Raw genomic sequence first — 21,439 nt, forward strand, 5'->3', positions numbered from 1 at the left:
TATTTACGAATGACTAACTCATTTTAAGAAGAGATGAGATGATGTTGAAGATGAAGCCCACCGTGGCAGACCATCCACATCAATTTTCAAGGAAAAAATTAATCTTGTTTGTGCCCTAATCGAACAGGACCAACAATTAACAGAAACGATAGCCAACACCACAGATATCTCAATTGGTTCAGCTTCCACAATTCTGATTGAAAAATTAAAGCTGAGCAAATTTTCCATTTGATGAGTGCCAAAACCATTGCACCCAGATCAACTGCAGAAAAGAGCAGAGCTTCAGTGGAAATTTAAATAAATGCAATCCAGATCCTGAAGAATTTCTTCAAATAATTGTAGCCCCTATCAGAGCAATATGGCTTTAACAGTACCATCCTGAAGACATGGCACAATGAAAGCAATGACTACCAAAAGATGAAGTGGCCTAATCAAAGCAAAACAGACTGGTCAAGAGCAAAGGTCATGGCAACAGTTTTTTGGGATGCTCAAGGCATTTTGCTTGTTGACTTTCTGGATGGTGAAAAAATGACAATATCTGCTTATTATAAGCATGTTTTGAGAAAGTTAGCCAAAGCTTTAGCAAAAAACTGCCTGGGAAATATTCACCAGAGACTCCTTCTCCACCATAACAATGCTCCTGCTCATTCTTCTCAGCAAACAAAGGCAATTTTTTGAGAGTTTTGATGGGAAATCATTACGCAACCACCTTACATTCCTGATTTGGCTTCCTCTGACTTCTTTTTGTTTCCTAATCTTAACAAATATTTAAAGGGCATTCATTTTTCTTCAGTTACAAATGTAAGAGACTGCATTGGCATGGTTAAACTCCCAGGATCTCAATTCTTTAGGGATGGACTCAATGGCTGGTATCATTGCTTACAAAAGTATCTTGAACTTGACGGAGCTTGTCTTGAGAAATAAAGCTTATATTTTTTATTTTTAGCCTTTAATTTTATTTTTTCCACAAATTTTTTGAAGCCCTCTTGCATATCTTAATGTGTTCCTTCATTTGATACTCTGGAGGTTTTAGTCTCCTGGGAACAATGCACTATACTAATTAAGGCTCAGGACAGTTTAGGAGGATCTCTTTCTTTTGTAAAGTAGAACTGCAAAAGGGAAGTGGGAAAGGAAAACCCATAGAAGCCCTGACCATGAGACATTCTTAGGAAAAATAGTCATAGAAGTCGAATATCTAGAATTAGATTCCCTTAAAATGACCTGTCTTTATATATCTTTTGGGAAGTCTTGGGTTACCCCTGGCCAGGCATCATGCCTTGGTTTGAAGACCATTAGCCTAACCCCAAGAGTGACAGTATGGCCAGATCTGTAAGAAGACCACATTGCCTCTCACTTTCCGCATATAATGCCATTCACCAAACATTGATTGAGAGCCAGGCACAGGCTGGATCCTTTGGGGAAAAGTATGCTCTATCACACTTCCTACAAGGAGTTGAAGGAGTTCAGTAATATGCTCAAAATATGTCCATTGCTTATCTTGAGCTGAAGGCTCTTGAAAAGCTGTACACACAGGGAGATGCTTTCTCTGAACTCCCTTAATCTGCCTGAAGACAGATGCCCCAAAAAGAACTCAAGTATCCTAAATCCCTCTGCATGGGTTTCATTAACTGAGGAAGATTTACCCTTATCACAGGAGCAGAGACTAGAAGTCAACACCACACCCAGATGAACTGCCCTAACCTAACATATCTACCATCCATTATTCTAAGGGCCCATGCATCTCTTAAAAATCATTTACTCTCTCCAGAGTGGCCTATGTCCTCCCTCTCCTTCCCCTATTGATGGTATACAAACTCTCAAATGTCATCATTTTTTGGGTATTCACTTTTTTCACCTGTGATGACCCCCTGCATGTAGTGTTACAAATTAATGAATTTGTATACCTTTGTTCTTTTGACCTGCCTGTCATCAGTTTATTTTACAGACCCAGTTATTGAACCTTGGAGAGTGAAGAAGGTCTTCCCTCCCTGCTATGGTCTAAATGTTTGTGTTCCCTCAACATTCAGATGTTGAAAACCTAAGCATAAATGTGATGATATTAGGAGGTGGGGTCTTTGGAAGGTGGCTAGATCATGGGGGCAGACCCCTCATGAATGAGAATAGTGCCATTTTGAAAAAGGCCTCAGACAGATGCCTTACTCTACCGCAATGTGAGGACACAGTGAGAAGTTGCCCTCCCCAGATGCAGCAATCTACCCATGCCTTGATCTTGGACTTCCCATCCTCCAGAACTGTGAGAAATACATTTCTGTTGTTTATGAGTTACCCAGCTTATGGCATCTTGTTATAGCAGCCTAAACAGACTAAAACACACCCCTATAAGGGTCTATTTGTTGGAAGCAAGTCACTAGGTCCTGCTCACACTTAAGAGGAGGAGATTACATAAGGGCATGAATACCGAGAGGCAGAGATCATTGGGAGCCATCTTAAAAATACTTGAAGTTTCTTTGTTCTCAGTTTTGTGTCCTGGTTGCTCTATGAGTTAAGAGGAAAAGTCTCACTCTATACACAGTGACAGAAATTATAAATGTTTCAAAGAAAATATGTGTAAAAGCGTTCACTACTATGTTGTTGATAATAAAAAATTAGAAATAGCATACATTGCCCTAAAAGTCTGGGAAGTATCCAGGTAGCCTGTACCTCCCCTGACACACCTATCCTCATCAATCCCTGCTCAGCTGCATCATTGTAGACCCTGAGACACGAGAGGAAAAAATGTATGGAGAAAAGCTGTGCATCTATTGACACTCCTGTCCTCCTCCACCTCTCTCCACTTCCCTTTGCCAACAAGAATGTGCATAGGCTGGACACAAAGGCAAGCAAAACCACAATTGGAGCCCAATGGGCTCGGGGAAGATGAAAACATGAAAAAGACTAGAGCTAACAATGCGGCCAGGACAGGTTCTTTAGAAATGACCCTCTGTCAAGTAAAGGGGAAGGGAGCTAGCTACTCTCTCTTTTGTGTGCCCACTCCCTGTCTCTCTCTGTCTCTCTCACACACACATACAGTTCATTCTGTTACACAGTTCATTTTGTCATTTATAAAAACAAAAAGTAGACATATGTGAATCCATATTTCTTCTAAATACCAGTGCTGAGAGTTTAAAAAAATCCTGAAAAGCCACATGTAAGAAGAAGAAATTAATGTTCTTTTATAGTCCTTCCCCAGTAACTGTGGAGGATTGGTTCTAGGACATCCCTCCCCCTACCAAATACTGAAGTCCAAAGTTCTTTATATAAAATAGTGCAGTATTTGCGTATAACCTAGGTACATCTTCTCATCTACTTTAAATCACCTCTAGACTATTTATTCACAATACCTAATACAATGTAGATGCTATGTAAATAGTTGTTATGCTATATTTTAAAATTTGCATCATTTTATTGTTGTATTATTTTTAATTTTTATTTCTTCCAACAATTTTTGATCCCCAATTGATTGAATTCAAGGATGCAGAATCCACAGATATGGAGGGCTGACTGTACTTCCTTCTACCTCTTCCCATCTATTTATTCTGGATGTGTGTGTGTAGTGTGATTGAGATGTGAGGACACAATTCATTACTATTAAATTACAAACATTTTACATGACTCATATTCTCTCTCAGAAATTAATTGCTATTTACACTGGCTTGAAACTATATTTACAATATTTATTTAAACTTATTGCTATGATTAAATAACTTCACCACCTGCCAACACTCCTTTACATTGTGACTTGCTCACTCTGTAGCTCATTTTACTTTACCTCTCCATTGGCTGGAGTGGATCTTAGAGCAATTTTCTCAGAAAAGCTACACCTGAGAATATCTAATAATTTTTTTTTGAAACATTCATATGTGAATGGTAAAATCATCATCTGGCCAAGTTAAAAATGTCTTTCCCTTAAGACCTTGGAGATGTTGTGTAATTGATTTTTGCCATAATGTAGAGATGTTTAAAGGCAAGCTGACTCCGCGTAGCTAAAACTACCTTTTACTGCTTGTGTAATTTTTTTAATCCCTCTATTTCCAGAATCTTGCCAGGATATGTCTACCTACCGGTATCTTAACTGATTTGTTCTGTATAGCAGATTGAGTAATGTCCCTCAAAATTCATGTCCACCAGAACCTCAGAATACGACCTTATTTGAAAATAAGTTTTTTGCAGATGGAAGTTGTTAGAAGATCTCAAGAAGAAATCATACTGGTTTCATGACGGTCCCTAAATCCAATGACTGTGTCCTTCTAAAGAGAGAATGCATCAAGAGACACACAGGGGAGTCCAAGTGAGGATGGAGGCAGAGATTGGAGTGATTCTGCCACAAGCCAAGAAGCTGGAAGAGGCAAGGAAGCTTCCAGAAGCTGGAAGAGGCAAGGAAGTATTCCTCCCTAGAGCCTTTGGAGAAAGCATGGCCCTGCTGACATGTTGCTTTTGGGCTTCCAGCCTCCAGAACCATGACAGAATAAATTTCGGTTGTTTTAACACACCCAGTTTGTTACAGCAGCCCTAGCTGACTAATTCGGTCTGGATGAAGGAGTCTCTTCAATTTAGAAACCTTTTTAGGTCAGTATTTTATTGTCCTCATTTCTTCTTTAAATCACCTAGAATTCACAAGTATGATTTCTATTTTCTGTCTTTTATCTTTATATTCTCTCTAATTGTTTTGATATGTTTGTTCTTTATCTCTGCATTCTGAGAGAGCTTCTCCAATGTCAGGAAACGTTGTGAAAGACTGAGATGGGCAAAAGATGACCTGGTGTCTTTTCAACGGAATGTTGGGTGTTGTATAGAGCAGCAGTCCCCAACTTTTAGGTACCAGGGACCAGTTTCATGGAAGACAATTTTTCCACAGAAGGTGAGGGAGGAGTGGTTTTGGGATGAAATTGTTCCACCTCAGATCACTGGGCATTAGATTATCCTAAGGAGTGTGCAACCTAGATCACTCGCTTGCACAGTTCACAATAGGGTTTGTGCTCCTGTGAGAATCTAATCCTGCTGCTGATCTAACAGGAGGCGGAGCTCAGGTGGTAAGGCTCCCTGGCCAGCGGCTCACCTCCTGCTGTGCAGCCTGATTCCTAGCAGGACACGGACTGGTACTGGTCTGCAGCCCAGGGGTTGGGAACCCCTGGTATAGAGAACTATATGTGGTTATCTGATCCGACAAGGTCCTGAGACTTTCATTATTTATTTTTTCATGGTTATATCATAAATCTGGAATATGTAGAGACCTGGTAGTAATGGAAATGATTCTTATCCATAGGAATAGGGAAAGGAAGGAGGGATCCAAGGAGGCAAAAGTGTGGCCTGAGTGCCTATGGGGATGAAGGGTGCCCAAATAGAGTGTTCACACAATCCTATCTTTTCACTAACAACCACTTTTTTGAAGACTGGCCCCATGCTCAGTGGAATCCTTAATTTCCCTCCAGCATCTTGATTGTCACTCTTAAGTGATTCACTGTGTCTTAGCATAGCTGAAGCATTTGCCAAACTGTACAACAAGAAAAAAAATGGTTCCTGGAATTTTGGTCCTTTAATCACTGCTCCAGACTGGTTCTGGGAACTGAGAGGCACCATCTGCAAAAGGCTTTTGGAGGAAATAGGGTGGGAAGAGGTGTGGGTGGAGTTGTCAGGGAGAGGAATATGTCCCTAGATCCATTAGAGCAGTCTGATCTGCCGTCCCTCTAAGCTGTGCAGCCACTTTGAGGAGAAAACCATTTTGTGGTGTCTTCAGCAAGCCTAGATATTTTAACTTCATTTCCAGGCTGGTCCTTGCCACTCTTTCCTTGATTTATTTTCTGTTTTTTTGGCTGTTGTAACAGGAAAATCTGTTCCCTTGCCAAACAAACAGCACTGAAAAAGATTGGCCAGGAGAAAGTTCCCACTTAGAGCCTCACCTCTAGGCTTCTGGAGGATAAGCTGCTTCTTCCACTCCTTGACCCTGGCTTGGTCCTTCCATGCCTGGGGGCAGACGGGAAGGAAGACAGGCCTTCCTGTCAGAGACACAGAGCAGGGTCAAGTTCCACCTTCTCTGTAAAGTCTGCCCTAGCCACTCAGTCCTCTGACCCTTTGAACTCCTGCTTCACTCACTATTCTACCCATTTTTACATTGAATGCTAGACTCGGGTGAATTTTACAAATCATCAGTTTTCCAATATGGAATTATTATTTTTTCCAGCTATAAACTCCTTTAATAGCTCACCGCAACCTCCACCTCCCAGGTTCAAGCGATTCTCCTGTCTCAGCCTCCCAAGTAGCTGGGATTACAGGCATGTGCCACCACGCCAGGCTAATTTTGTATTTTTTTAGTAGAGACAGGGTTTCACCATGTTGGTCATGCTGGTCTCGAACTCCCAACCTCAGATGATCCACCCACTTTGGCCTCCCAAAGTGTTGGGATTACAACTTTTGAGCCACTGTGCCCGGCCAAAATTTGTTTTTAACGTAACACAGCATTTACCATTTCAACCATTTTTAAGTATACAATTCAGTGGCATTAAGTACATTCGTACTGTTGTACTGCCATCACCACCATCCATTTCTAGACCTTTTTCATCATCCCAAACAGCAACTCTCTTCCCAGTTACTCCCCCATCCCTCCTTCTCCCCTGCACCTGATAACCTGTAATCTATTCTCTGTCTGTGTAAATTGGTCTATTTTAGATATTTCATATAAGTAGAATCATACAGTGTTGGTCCTTTATGGCTGGCCATGTTTAACTTAGCCTTATAATATTTTAAAGCTTATAATGTTAAAAGCGTATAAAGTTATAATGTTTTCAAGGTTCACCCATGTTGTAGCATGGATCAGAATTTCATTCCTTTTTAAGGCTGAATAATATTCCACTGAATGTTTTGTTTAGCCATTTGTCTGTTGATGGACATCTGGGTTGTTTGCACCTTCGGCTTGTTGTGTCTATCAGAGGTGTTATAGTCACTCATCTATGAAGAAGAAGTTTAGTCTGGGTTGGGGGGTCAGAGCACAGCCTCTGGAGCACACTGCCTGAGGCCCCATCCCTTCTCTTACCACCTGGGATGTTGGTACATGTCTTAACCTCTTTCTGCTACAGTTTCTCATCTGTGAAATGGGGATCCGAGGCTTAGGGCTCCTGTGAGGAGGCAATGAGCCAACACAGGTAAAGTAGCTATAGTGGTTTCTGGCATCTGGTCAACATGCAGGAAGGTTAGCTGTCACTCTTGTGTTGGGAGTTGACATCTTTACTGAGACCTATCTGGGTGGACTGGAGTTTTCTAACTTGTAGGAACTGGTGGTCAAAGAGACAGAATTGAAAAACTGGAAAATGCTAGAGGTGAAAAAGACTTCAAAGATCACTACTCAAACTTCCTCCTTTTACCAATGGGGAAACTGAGGCCCAGAGAAGGGGGGCCAGAGTGACAGAGGCAGAACTGGAGGCAGGCACCTGCCCCCAACCTTTAGACCTCAGCTTCAGGTCCAAGCCTGGCTTCACCACCCCCATCCCCTCGCTAGGTTCCCTTCTCCAAAAATCACACCAAGTTGGGGGGGTGGGGGCAGCTTCCCCACTACCATACCCAGGTTAGTAAAACTCCCAAGTTTTGGCAGGGGGAGGATTCCCAGGAGCAGGGTTCCGCTCCCCACCCACCCTTGGACCTTGGCTCAGACCCAACGCCAGCTGTTTGTTGCGCTCTGCACACCACCTATCCTTTCTTTTACCAACTTCTTCTAGGCTGGGGGCTGCAGTGGGTGGGGGATATCAAAAAGCTTTACTTGGGAGGGTCTTTTCTGGCGGGGTCTGGGAGCAGGCAGGGAGGAACCCAGACCTGGCCAGCCATGGTGGCGAGACTTTGGTTGTTTTAGGATTAGTTACCTGCATTCAGTAAGCACATCTGTTGTTCAGCTGTTTGTATTCTCTTTGTTCATTTTGTTGATTTCCTGTGAGGTTATTCTTGGAGAATTCCAGCCTGTCTGAGCTCCACAAAGGGGGCTGGTGGGCACAGCCCACACCTGGGCAAGAGAACAAGGCAGACAAGGTGACTTGGTGGCAGTGAGAACAACAGGGCAGTGCCAATGGAGACAGAAACCTGGGGAAGATACAGGACCATCTGTCAAACTGTCCCCTTTCCCTGGAAGAACTTCTCCTTGGAGAACTTTGATGAAAGAATTGTTTGTTTGTTTGTTTGTTTGTTCAAAGCCAAAATTCTATGCACCCATGCACCCCCACATCCTCTAAGGAATTAATCTGACATAAGGAAGTTTTACTAACCTGGGTGTGGTAGGGAGAGAATTTACAGTCCATCAGGGGAGGGTGCTTTGGGGAGGATGGGGAAAGGCGGGGGGGTGCTGCATGAGTAAAGGAGTAGGACAACAATGGCAAATTTGGGAAAGCTAATGTTTATAGCTTTAGCAGAAATCTTTGTTTTTTCCTTCTCTGTCATTTTCCTCTCCCTCTCTTTTATCTTTCCTGGTGTGTTAGTCATCAGCACAGCAAAGACTCTTTTCTTCAGAGACCTCAATCTGCTGGTAGCAAGGACTGGACAGTTGTGACCAAGCCCCTTCCTCACCTCTCAGCTCTCACTCAGGACAAATTCATTCTGGATTGGAACTGGGAGGTGAGAGTTGGATTCCAATTTAGAAGATGTGGGGCAATGTCTGGGGTGGGTCTGAGCAGGCTCTCCTCCAGGACGGGAGACGCTCATGTCTGCACCTGCGGTGAAAACAAACACCCAGCAATGGGGCAGAGGGAGGAAGGGAAGGCTCCTGCCCCTGATCCAGCAGCTGAAAGTGAGAAGTTGATAATAGCGACAATGCCTGAAATGCACTCCACGGTAATCGAGCCGCGTCCGGCTCGAGCCCTCTAGGAAAGGAGGCTACATTCGGCCTGCCAGACTGCACCATGCAGACGTGGGGTGTGGCCGGTCAGTGTCAACAGCATGCTCCCAACCACCCCCTGGAGCCAGAGGTGGGAGGGAGATCCAATCTCCAGGCCACGAGGCCAATTCTGTCCTGCCAGAGTGAGGGAGAACTTCCAAGGCCACCTTTTCCCAGCCCCAGGTCCCTGCGAGGCTCAACTTTCCTGGAGGTGAAATCCTCAGGAGCCACTACACTAACGGTAGTAACAGCCCACCCTTACAGTGCACTTCCCAAGTGCCAGCACTGTGGAGAGTTTTTGTCTAACTCATCTCATTGAATCCTCATAACAGCCCTATGAGATGGGGTTTATCTCCATTTTTCAGATGGGGAGACTGAGGCATGGAAAGGGGGCAGCGCTGGGATAAGAATATAGCAGTTTGGCTCCAGAGCGGTGCCCTTCAGAGTGTTGGGAGGCACTGCCCTGTGTCTCCATAGCACAAGCCAGGGAGGAGATTTGGCCTGCATCATGCGCCAAGGAACCCGAATGTCCTAGAGATGTAATCTGTGGATGTTTAGTTGGCACAGGTGATAGCATGGCATCAGAGTCAACCATCAACTCACTTGGAACAGGAGGGGAATCTTGTCCAACCTGACACCCTCCTAAGGTTAGGGCAGCTGGGCCTGCAGAGGTTGCCTGGGGTCATGCAGCTAGAAAATGGCAAAGCGAGGATCAGATCCAAGGTCTCCTGACAGTATCCTGTCAACTGTTCCATATATTTTTTTTGTCCCTGCTGGCCCCCATAAGCCAAAGGCCCCACAGTGGAAGGCAGGGGTGGTGAGTGGCAGGTGTCTGTTGGAGATTTCCTGGGAGAGAGGGGCCGTGTTGACTGATCGCCAGCCCCTGCCCTGGCTCTGGCTCCTCGGTTTCCCCTCCATCTGGTCTTTACCTCCATCTGGTTCACTGTAAAGAGGACTGAGGAGAACTGGAGAGACGTATAGGTCCCCCTCTCCCTGGGGTGAGGGCTGAGCAGTGCCCTGAGGGCCCTCTGGCCAGCCTGGGAACCAGTTTAGGCAGGTCTCACCTTGGAGCTCTCTCCGAGCTCAGTGTGGATTAGACTGGGACCAAGCACCTGGCCAGGTCCCAAAGAGGAGTCTTTGGCCTGGTATGGAGCTACCTGTGGATAAAGGAGCCCTGCTGGGCTGTCATCGCAGGTAGTGGCAAAGGCTCTGGATGAAGTGTCCTAACTGGTTTAACACCTTCTTGGTATGCCTCTTATTTTGTGGGTTTATTTCATTCACCTGTTAAGAACCTGCCCTGCCTTAATCTCTGTTACCTGAAGAATGAATGTCTGGATAGGGGTTTCCTTTGTTTGTTTTGTTTGTTTAAGGGCTGTACTTGTCTCCTGTGCTGGGCTCAGCTGGTCTGCACTCTAGGCCCCCAGCCCACAGGCCCCCGGCTGGCAGACTGGAGTTCTAGTGATGTTTGGACCCAGATGCAAAATCATTTCAGCTGTTAGAATATGAAGCCCACTCTTTAGTCCATGTGTGATTAGGAGAGCTTGGGATCAATTCCTTGACCCAAAATATTCCTGACTCCACATGCCTGAGGACCCTAAATGACACCAGTAGATGTAAGGTCCCTTCTTCAATCAACTTTTTTTAGGCCATTAGTAACTTGTTTATTGTGGTACAAAAATATATAACATGAAATCTACCTTCTTAAATTTTTAAGTGCAGTATTGTTAACGAAATGCACACGTTATACAGCAATACAGATCTCTAGAACTTTTTCATCCTGCATGACTTAAACTTTGTAGCCACTGAACAGCAACTCCCCGCTTTTCCCCTCTCCAACCCCTGACAGCTACTTTCTGTTTCCAAGAGTTTGAGTCCTTCAGATTCCTCATACAAGTGGAATCATGAAGTATTTGCCATTTGGCAACTAGCTGATTTCACTTAGCATAATGTCCTCAAGCTTCATTCATGTTGTAGCATATGACAGGATTTCCTTCCTTTTTTAAGACAGAATACTATTCCATTGCTTGTATGACCACATTTTCTTTATCCATTCATCTGTTAATGGACATTTAGGTTGTCCCTGGGCTGCGAACCAGTACTGTCTGTGGCCTGTTAGGAACCAGGTTGCGCAGTAGGAGGTGAGCAGCAGGTGAGCAAGCATTACTGCTTGAGCTCTGCCTCCTGTCAGACCAGCAGCAGCATTAGGTTCTCATGGGAGCAGGAATCTTTGGCTACTGGGAATAATGCTGCAATGAACATGGGAGTACAAATATCTCTTTGAGATTATGATTTCAGTTCTTTTGGATAAATACCCAGAACGAGGATTGCTGCTGTATTAGTTCATTCTCACACTACTCTAAAGAACTACCTGAGACTGGGTAGTTAATAAAGAAAAGAGGTTTAGGCCAGGCATGGTGGCTCATGCCTATAATCCCAGCACTTTGGGAGGCTGAGGTGGGCAGATCATGAGGTCAGGAGATCGAGACCAGCCTGACCAACATGGTGAAACTCCATCTCTACTAAAAATACAAAAAATTAGCATGCACCTGTAATCCCAGCTACTCAGGAGCCTGAAGCAGGAGAATTGCTTGAACCCTGGAGGTGGAGGTTACAGTGAGCCGAGATCACGCCACTGCATTCCAGCCTGGGCAGCAGAGCGAGACTCTGTCTCAAAAAAAAAAAAGAAAAGAAAAGAAAAGAGGTTTAATTGACTCGCAGTTCTGCAGGCTGTACAGGAGGCATGGCTGGGGATGCCTCAGGAAACTTACAATCATGGCAGAAGACAAAGGAGAAGCAAGCACAACTTCACATGGCAACAGGAGGAAGACAGTGAAGGGAGAGAAGCACTACACACCTTTAAACAACCAGGTCTCATGAGAAGTCTATCACAAGACAGCACTAGGGGGATGCTGCTAAAGCATTAGATACCAACCCCACGATCCATTCACCTCCCACCAGACCCCTCCACCAACACTGAAGATCATAGTTCAGCATGGGATTTGGGTGAAGACACAGATCCAAACTATATCAGTTGCATCATGTGATAATTCTATTTTTAATTTTTTGAGGAACCTTCATACTATTTTCCACAGCCACTGCACCATTTTACATCCCCACTAACAGTGCACAAGGGTTCTAATTTCTCCATATTCTCACCAGCACTTGTTATTTTTTGTTGTTGTTTTTTGACAATGGCCATCCTAACAGGTACAATACTCATTGTGGTTTTGATTTGCATTTCCCCAGTGATTAGTGATGTTGACATCTTTTCATATACTTATTGGCCATTTGTATATCTTCTTTGGAGAAAACTCTATTGAAGTCCTTTGCCTCCTTTTTAATCAGGTTATTTTTACTTTTATTGTGTGCTTATTGAGTTGTAGGAGTTTTTAAAAAATATATTTTGCTTATTAAGCCGTTATCAGTTATATGGTTTGAAAATATTTTCTCTCATTCCATAGGTTGCCTTTTCACTCTATTGATTGTTACCTTTGCTGTGCAGAAACTTTTTCATTTGATGTTGGTCCACTTGTCTATTTTTGCTTTTGTTGTCTGTTTTTGGTGTCATAGCCAAGAAATCATTGCCAAATCTAATGCCATGAAGGTTTTCCCTTATGTTTTCTTCTAGGAGTTTTATAGTTTCACATAACTTATGTTTAGATCTTTAATCTATTTTGAGTTAATTTTGTGTATGGTGTAAGATAAAGGTCCAATTTCATTCTTTTGCATGTGGTTATCCAGTTTTCCCAGCACCATTTATTGAGAAGACTATCCTTTCTCCAATGCGTAGTCTTGGTACTTTAGGTAAAGATCATTTGACTGTCTATGCATAGGTATACTTTGAGGCTCTCTATTCTGTTCCATTGGTCTATACATGTCTGGCCTTATGCCACCACCATACTGTTTTAATTACTGTAGCTTGGAATATGTTTTGAAGTCAAGAAGTGTGAGGCTTCCAGGTTTGTTCTTCTTCCTCAAGATTGTTTTAGCTATTCAGGGTCCTTTTTAGTTCCATAAATTTTAGGATTGTTTTTGCTATATCTGCAAAAAATGGCATTTGGATTTTAATAAGGATTACATCAAATCTGTAGATCATTTTGGATTATATGCACATTTTAACAATATTAAGTCTTTTAACTCAAGGGTTCCCAATCCCTGGGCTGTGGACCAGTACTGGTTCTTGGTCTGTTTGGAACCTGTCCACACAGATCTAGAGATCTGTAGGAGGTGAGTGGGTCTAGAGAGTGAGTGAGATCTAGAGATCTGTAGGAGGTGAGTGGCAGGCGAGCAAATATTACTGCCTGAGCTCCGCCTCCTGTCAGATCAGCGGTGACATTAGATTCTTATAGAAGCGTGAACCCTATTGTGAACTGTACATGGAAGAGATCTAGGTTGCATGCTCCTTACAAGAATCTAATGCCTGATGATCTGAGGTGGAACCATTTCATCCTGAGACCATCTCCACACCCCCACCTCAGTCCTTGGAAAAACTGTCCTCCACAAAACCGGTCCCTTGTGCCAAAAAGGTTGGGGACCACTCTTTTAACCTATGAAAGATGTCTTTGCATTTATTTGTGTCTCTTTAATTTCTTTCAGGAATATTTTATACTTTTCACTGTACAAATCTTTAAGCTTATCCCTAAGTATTTTATTCTTTTTGAGGCAATTGTAGATGAGATTGTTTTCTTAATTTACTTTTGGATTGTTTGTTGTTAGTGCATTAAAATGCAACTAATTTTTGTATACTCATTTTATGTCCTGCAACTTTGCTGAATTTGTTTATTAATCTTAACACGTTTTTTTTGTGCAGAATCTTTAGGGTTTTCCACATGTAAGACCATGACACCTGTGAACAAAGATAATTTTACTTCTTTACAATTTGGATGCTTTTTATTTCTTTTTCTTGTCTAATGCTCTGGCTAGGATTTCCAGTACTATGTTGAATTGAAGTGGCAGCAGTAGGCATCCCTGCCTTGTTCCTGATCTTACAAAGAGGTTCAGTGGAAAAGGCACTGAATTAACAATTAGGCAATCAACAAATACAAAGTGCTAACTATGATCCAAAGGACCTTGGTTTTTAGTATTTCTAACTTGCTTATATACTCACTTCATTACTCTAGGCTGTTTTAACCCCGATAAAAGAGGGAGCTGCATTAGATTATAAGAGCCTGTCCAAATTCAGTGCTCCTTCTAGATTTTATAGTTCCAAAAATATTATTTAGTACCTACTAGGCATTTAACCAAGGGAAGGTATAAGAAAAGAAATATTAAATTCTTAGTAAATCAACAACATATAACCAAGCACTTATATACAAGGTACTAGGCAAGAAGTATTCTTGTTTCTTGCCCAGGAGGAATTTACAATACGTAAGAAAGGTAAGACATGTATATATGGGAAATACCATATCAGTAAGAGAGACGACAGTGCCATTCAAGAAGGCAAGGCATGCTTCATTGCCAAGTGAAGGACACAGGAACAATCTTTAGATAAAAGCACTTCGCAAAGTAGGGGATATAGTGAGACTTACTCTCAACAAATGGGTAGAAAAGACATTGCCAAGATGAATGACATCATGATGTATCAGGTCAGGAATCCAGAGAAGAGAACAGGCTGGAATCGTTGGAGATCGATATAGGAAAGGCTGTGTGTGTGGTGAACATTTGTTTCCATTTGGCTCCCCATTCTTCCTTATTTTGGAAACTATCCTGATTTCTTTCTAGGAAGCACTCCTTCCTCCTCATCAGCCCATGAACTGCAGGTGGAAGCACGACACTCCTTCCCTATCCCCCAACCATAAGATTGGTCCAGGGATGGATCTGTAACCCAATCATAGCCAAGGAACACCTGGTATATCTGCTGGGCCTATTAGCAAAGAGGCAAGTTATCTTTCTCACTGGGCTTGAATCTGCAGCCCATTTTGCCTGCAAACCTCTTGCCACCAGGTGTGTAGAGTCTATGAGTGGAGCCAACATGGAGAAAGCAAAACCAAGAGATAAAACCAGATCCTAGTGACTTTAGGCAAGACCCTGAATCAAGCCATTCCCAGATTGACCCAACATTCTGTTGCAAAGTGGGCCTTGAACTAGATTTGGGTGGATGGAAATGAATAGAGAGGGCAATCCATGCAGATTGTGCCACAAGAACTAGGGCATGTTGATGAGGGAAGGATGTGGTATCCACAGAGCTGTGCAGAAACTGCTTGAGAGAGAAGGTCTGAGTGGACAGTGTGCAAAATACCTTGCAAGATAACACCTATTTTTATTTCTTTGAGTGAGTTTATCCATTTGGACAAATCCAGTGGGACTGCTAAGGAGTGGCATGTAATGGAAAGACAAAGGAAGGGAGACAGAAAAGTCTCTAAAAATAATAGAATAACAGCAAATATTTGCTGAACACTACATGCTAGACACTGTAGTAAGCATTTTTTCCATTGAATTCTTTCAACAGACCATGAGGTATTATCACATCTCCATTTTAAAATGGGGAAACTGAGGCACAAAGAAGATGTCCAAGGTGGCCTATTTAATAAGTGCCAGAGCTAATATTTTAACTTGAACCCCCAGGCTGTCTGACTAGAGCCTGCATTCTTAACCTACCTCTCCTGCCCCTGTAGACACGGTCTCTGCCCTGGGGCAGCCAAGGGCCTGCGTGATAGTAGGGGGAAGGAGAAGGGGCCAGCTATGGCCAAATGGGGCCACAGGAGAACACAGAAGTCAAATCATTTTCCTCAGGGTGACCTGGATTTGATTATCTGTTCATTTTCACTCAGGTTTTCAAAAACAACAAAAAAAAAATCCTTTCAAAAAAAGCTGTTGGACAAATGCCGAAACTCTGACTTGCCTGCCCCTGCTTAGCAGCCGTCATTGGAATCAGGGAAAGGCTCTAGCTGGCTGCTTCTGATCAGGCCTGCCAGCCTCCTGGGCTGGCTGAGGACACTCACAGGGGGAGCAGGTTCCTTAAGACAAGCCCTCTTCGCTGGCCCTGGCTCGCTCCCTCCCTCTTCTCTCCCTGTCGCTTTCCACCTCTGTGTCCCCTTCCCTTGGACTGCCTCAGGAAAAGGAAGAATAAAGTTTTTTTAAAAAAAGAAGTCTAATGAAACCAAACACTTGTATTTCCAACTATTGACATTGGATTTGTGTGTGCTTCTCCAGCTCTGCCATTTGGGACAAGTCTTTCTCCTCCTCTCTTCACCCGATGGTGTAATGCAAACAGACCATAAAAAAATAAACTTTCCCCTCAAATATTATCTTAGGCCTCATTTTATCATGCTTCCTTGAGCTGTTTCTGTAAAAGGAAGAAAAAAAGAATGTGGGTTTTAGTTTGCACCAGGCTGGATGGAGAGGGCCCTGTAGCTGGGTTTTCCCATTGTGGACTCTCTCCTTTGGCTTGTGGTCTCCTTCCCAGAGCACTCAGTGGCTGTTCCATTTCCATTTGTGCCTCACCTAGGTTCCCCACATCAATTCTCCAGTTCTTGTCCATTCACCTGAAAAATGGGCTAATAACACCTACCTACAAGGTTCTGCAACACAAAGGGACTGAGAACACAGGGCGGGTACAATGCAAGGGGAGGTGGTGGGCTCTGATCTAACTGCAGAGAATATGCCCCTGCCTAAATGCAGTCTTGCTCCACTTAAAAGCAAAACAAACCAACAAGTGAAAACACTCTGTGAAGGCCAAAACAAAACAACTGCAAGGTGAATTTGGGCTTGAAGCTACCTGTTTTGAACTCCACAAGGACTAAGTGAGACAATATTTGAGAGAGAGGCCTTAAAATCCACATTCCCTAGAGTGGACAATGCCCACAATTTACCTCTTCAGGTGAGCGAGCATGAGGACCTTCCCTCCTTGAAGGTAGGCTCTGATGGGGTGGGGAGATGGGAAGAAAAACTGAGATTCATAGGGCCTGGGGTGATCTCTCAGGGGGTCAAAGGACCTGGGGAGAGAAGGCTGGGCCAATGGAGGCCAGGTTGACCTTTACAACAGTTTTGTCACATTCAGATCTTAGCGACTGGTACCTGGATGTGATAAAGCTTTGAATTCTGAAGAAACAAACAAACAAAAAAATCAAGCATTTACCCTGATGGTCCCATTTGAACTGCATCATTGGTAACCAGAGTAGAACAGGAGACATTTCAAATTGGAATTTTGCCATTCTGTAACCCCAAATAAATGAACATCTATGGTTATTATTAAAATAATAATTATTTTAAAGATGATTACACTTTCTGGAGAACAAAGGCACTACCACCTATGATGTTGTCTTACCAAAAATAATCAAACCCACATTGGATCAAGCCTATAGATCCAACTAGCAATTTACAGGAAATATAGGGGCCAGAGGAACACATCAACGACACCGTGGGGGCACAAGTGGCAAAATCTATGCTGTGAGAAACTCTACCAATGATCTAGTTCTTGTAACACATACATTCACAAGGGGAAAGGAGTGTGGTAAAGGGGAAGTCTGTACATTAAAAGAGACTTTAAAATATTTAAAAAGTAAAACTAAACCACAATGTTGAAGGATGCACATGTGGACTGATAATGGCATGAGGAAAGGAAGTAGGGTGTTTCCATAAAAGGCAAGTAAGTGGTCACCTCTTGAGGGCAAAAAGGGAGGGATGAGGAAACAGTCTCATTTTCTATTGCTTATAACAGAATACCTGAAACTGGGTAATTTATAAAGAAAAGGAATTTATTTCCTACAGTTATGGAGGCTGAGAAGTTCAAGGTCAAGGCACCATGTCTGGCGAGAGACATTCTTGATGGTAGGCACTTTCTGCAGAGTCCTAAACTGGTACAGAGCATCGCATGGCAAGGGGGCTGAGTGCTAGCTCAGGTCTCTCTTCCTCTTATAAACCACCAGTCCCACTCCCATGATAGTCCATTAATCTATTAATCCATAAATTGATAACCTTCACTTTTTAATAATTTATTAAGCTATATATTTATTTTCTGTGTCTGTGATAATTTTTTTTATCATATAAAGATTTTTTGTTTAAGTACATGCCCCTGATTCTTCCCCTACTCCTACCCCTACAAATTTGGAGCCCTTTTGACTATCAGCTGCCAATTTCTGAGTTCTAAATTCTGCCCAGCTCCCTATCCTCCTTTTCCTAGATTACCTCCTGATTATATTTTATATCAATCATAACGAGTTGTTATGCTACAGAAACAAATAACCCCAAGATCTCAGTGGCTTAAAACAAAGGTTTACTTCTTGCTTATGCTACATGTCCATCATATCTCAGCAGGGGGCCTCTGCTCACCTTTATTGCTCAGAGACTTAGGCTAACAGAGCAGCCACCTCCTCCGATATCCTCAGGGGCTAGGACAGGACTGACTGTCCATCAAATGGTTCAGCATGGAACTGACACATGTAACTTCTGCTCACAATCCATTGGCTAGACTGGTCAAGTGGAACCGTCCAACCACAAGGAGGAGGAAGTGCTGTGCTGTAAATGTGCTCAAAAGTATTTGGTTGGTATACATTAATAAAGCAGTCCTTGCTTTTTATAGCACTGATGTGCACAAGTTTCAGTTTAATGAAATAATACCAGTTCCCAACAACTAGTTCAAATTTCAGTCACCACAGTATGTATTAACTATAATTGCATAAAGTACAAACTTCACTGCCTGCTTGCCAGTCCACAAATCATGATATAAACAACAGATGCACATCATGATGAACCAATCACATCACTTCTTTCAAAGCCTGTCCATGATTAGTCATTGCATATCTGTTACTCAATTCACGCCCAGACAGCAAAATGTGAAGTTGTGTTGCCTCCTTGTCTTCCAGTGATAAATCCATGTGATGAAAATTTTACAAAAAATGGATCACTGATAGAGGGTAAGCTAACAAAAATAAAAATGCAACAAAGAAACAAAAAGTGAAAATGCTGGCAGTAAACTGGATGTGATTAGACTGAAGATTTGAAATTGGCAAGAGCAGAGCAAAGATCGGATGCACCATGGCCTGCATGGAGCTATGGAACAAACTGCACTGGAAAAATCCAATGTGTATTAAAAACAAGGTAATGTTGCTTCGTCTCTTAGTTTAAATTGCAATAGGAACAGAAAGCTGCTTATGCTTGGAGAGTTTTCTACTTTGGATTGAAGACTCTAATATTTCAAAATCCGAAGTAGTTTGGCTTGCCTCCTGGCCAAAGCATTGATCTTAGTTGCCACATTGAAAGAAAATGGTAATTACAAGGATACTGAAGAATAATCTTTTACTGCCAGTAAAGGCTTGTTTCCTCATTCCGGAATTTAGCAAGAATTGATTGATGTCAAGCTAGTGATGAAGCTGCTAGCACAGGTAAGGATGCAGCTGGGAAATCTGCATCCAGATTCCAAGAAAATGAAGATGTCCCAGTGGAAGTGGCACTGGCAAAAAACTTCACCTTCAAGGAATTCTTATAGATATTTTGTGACATTGCAAGAGCAAAGGATAAAACATCAGGAGCTGACTTAGAACTAGACTACGCTTACAACAAAGTACGACAATTCACCAAGGCATAGAAAAGTTGCTCCAGCTGTATCATGAGCTATACAGTAAGGGGAGAAAGGCAAGAACTGTGCAAACTACTTTTGATATGTTTTTTACAAAGACATAAAACACCTTAATTCTCAATGTTTCTAATGTTTTAAATTACAATGTAATAAATAAATATTAGTTTTGTTAATTTTTCATTTCCCTATGCATTTATAAACAACAGTAAGAGAATGTTTAATGTTTTGACAAAAATGTTTAAAGGTCACAGAACAACTGTAATTCTTCCCATCGATTAAGATTGCTTTGCGGGGTTTCAGCTTACACAGTCATTTTTATGGTCTTGCATTACTATGCAAAATAAGGACTTCCTGTATACATAACTGGTTTATGTGGAGTTAGATTCCAATTTCCCCATGTCTATGTGCGCCAACTCACTTGCATGGAGTGTGAGAAAACTCCTGGAAAAAAGAATCTGAACCATAGGGTTAGGCAGGAATAGGGATTCCAGGTACAGTTTGGAGGCTATTAAACCCTAACCTGATCCAGCCACCTTGATGGCCTATGTGTGGCCCTGAGTGGAAAAGAGCTTTGTAGATAAAATGAGACCAACTGCACTCATATAGAGCCCACCACTCTGCTGTGGGATCCAGAGAGAAGAATGTCTATGCAAAGGGATGATTTTTTTCATTTACTGTATGGAGGTGGGGCATATAGATATATCAAGCTACAACCGAAATAAAGACTCAAAACCTGGTTTGGGCTGAGCATCCATGGGACCTCCCAGAGCCATCTGGGCCTTCTGACAATGGTGAAGCTCGCAGAGCCTATCTGATGCCCAAGAGCAGCAGTGCTGGTGGGAGCATCTGCTCTGGGGAGCAGAGAGGAGGCCATCAACACTGTGGTATAAGCAGCAGCCTCAGAAGAGGGTGGAGAGCAGTGGACAAGCAGCAGTGTGATCTGTTGAGAATGTGTGGGCTCCTGATGGTCACTCAGGTATTCTGGGGAGGAAGCAGGGTAGGGTCAGTGTGGAGAGCCCTTGCAAGGGGGCTGAGGTTCTGAAGTTATATTTAGTGGGAGCTCTAAGCTCAGGAAATTTACACTACGTCAATGTACTATTTTTTCATGCTGGCAGTGAGGCCTGGGAACATTAGGGCTGTTTATATAGGTAGGGTGGCTATATAATTTATTGTTCAAACTATGGATATTTTAAAAGTAAAAAGCATTGCTATCAATAATAATTAAATCTCTTGGTAATGAAAGTCACAAATGGATTGTCCCAGGCAAACCAGTCTGTATGGTCATCTTAGTTATGGATGCAATCCAGGTAATTGTAAATTAGAGGTCAAATCAGAATTAGTAAAAATGAGTGAATTTGCTGGTGTTGCTGCAACTGGCGGTGCAGGCAGAGCTCCCTGGAGTGGACTCTGAGATAGAGATGAGTGTGCAGGTTACTAACTAGAGAGTGCACCCAGGATCAACATCTGTGGAACAGAACGGAGAAAAAACAGAATTGGGCAAAAGGAGATGCTGGAATGTCCTGCAGTCTCATCAAAGGCCTTAGCTGACCCCATGGGGAACTCTGGGCCCGGATGACCTGCAGAGCTGCCCCAAGTTGGGGTGAGGCAGACGGGCCTCCATTCTCCATGTCAACCAGTCACTGGATTTGGTTGCCCCAAGAGCTCTCTCCAGCTGAGGGCAGATTTCTGGAGAGCGCTGACAGGTGGCAGGACTCCCAAAAGTCCTAAAGAGAGGTCAGGGTGATATATCACAGCATCCACAGCCCTAAAGGAGAGGAGGGTTTGAATTAAAAATATTTGTATTTTACTTAAAGGTATGTACTTTAAGGTCAGTCATTAGTCAAATCCTGCCAGAGATCCTGCTGCATCTGTTTCGAAAAAGAGGTGAGGGTCGATGGAATTAGCATACTAGATGCTTATATGCAAATGGTATTACCAAAAAGGGGGACTTGGTCTCTCAAATCAGTAAAATAGCACCAGTCTTCTTGGTACGACTTTGAAAACTTTTTCCCTAGGTAAACTTCTCCCCAACTCTATTTGGTAATATCTCTATTTAAGACACCTACGTCAGGCTT

At 42.8% G+C, this 21,439-nt stretch overlaps 2 long non-coding RNA genes across 3 annotated transcripts in view; one reads left to right on the plus strand and one right to left on the minus strand.

Moving 5' to 3' along the window:
• The window catches only part of LOC129030431 (uncharacterized), a 118,281-nt gene that overhangs the window by 78,244 nt on the left and 18,598 nt on the right, over nucleotides 1–21,439 (plus strand). The gene's annotated exons all lie outside the window — the stretch shown is intronic.
• LOC134737802 (uncharacterized) overlaps nucleotides 5,137–21,439 on the minus strand; it is a 38,820-nt gene continuing 22,517 nt past the window's right edge. Inside the window, exons 3-4 of the long non-coding RNA XR_010123104.1 lie at nucleotides 7,848–7,984; nucleotides 5,137–5,993 (exon numbers count right to left, since the gene is read on the minus strand). This is a non-coding gene — a long non-coding RNA (uncharacterized LOC134737802). The remainder of the gene's footprint in view (nucleotides 5,994–7,847; nucleotides 7,985–21,439) is intronic.

The sequence above is a fragment of the Pongo pygmaeus genome, chromosome 12 (assembly GCF_028885625.2).
Source record: "Pongo pygmaeus isolate AG05252 chromosome 12, NHGRI_mPonPyg2-v2.0_pri, whole genome shotgun sequence".
Lineage (NCBI taxonomy): Eukaryota > Metazoa > Chordata > Mammalia > Primates > Hominidae > Pongo > Pongo pygmaeus.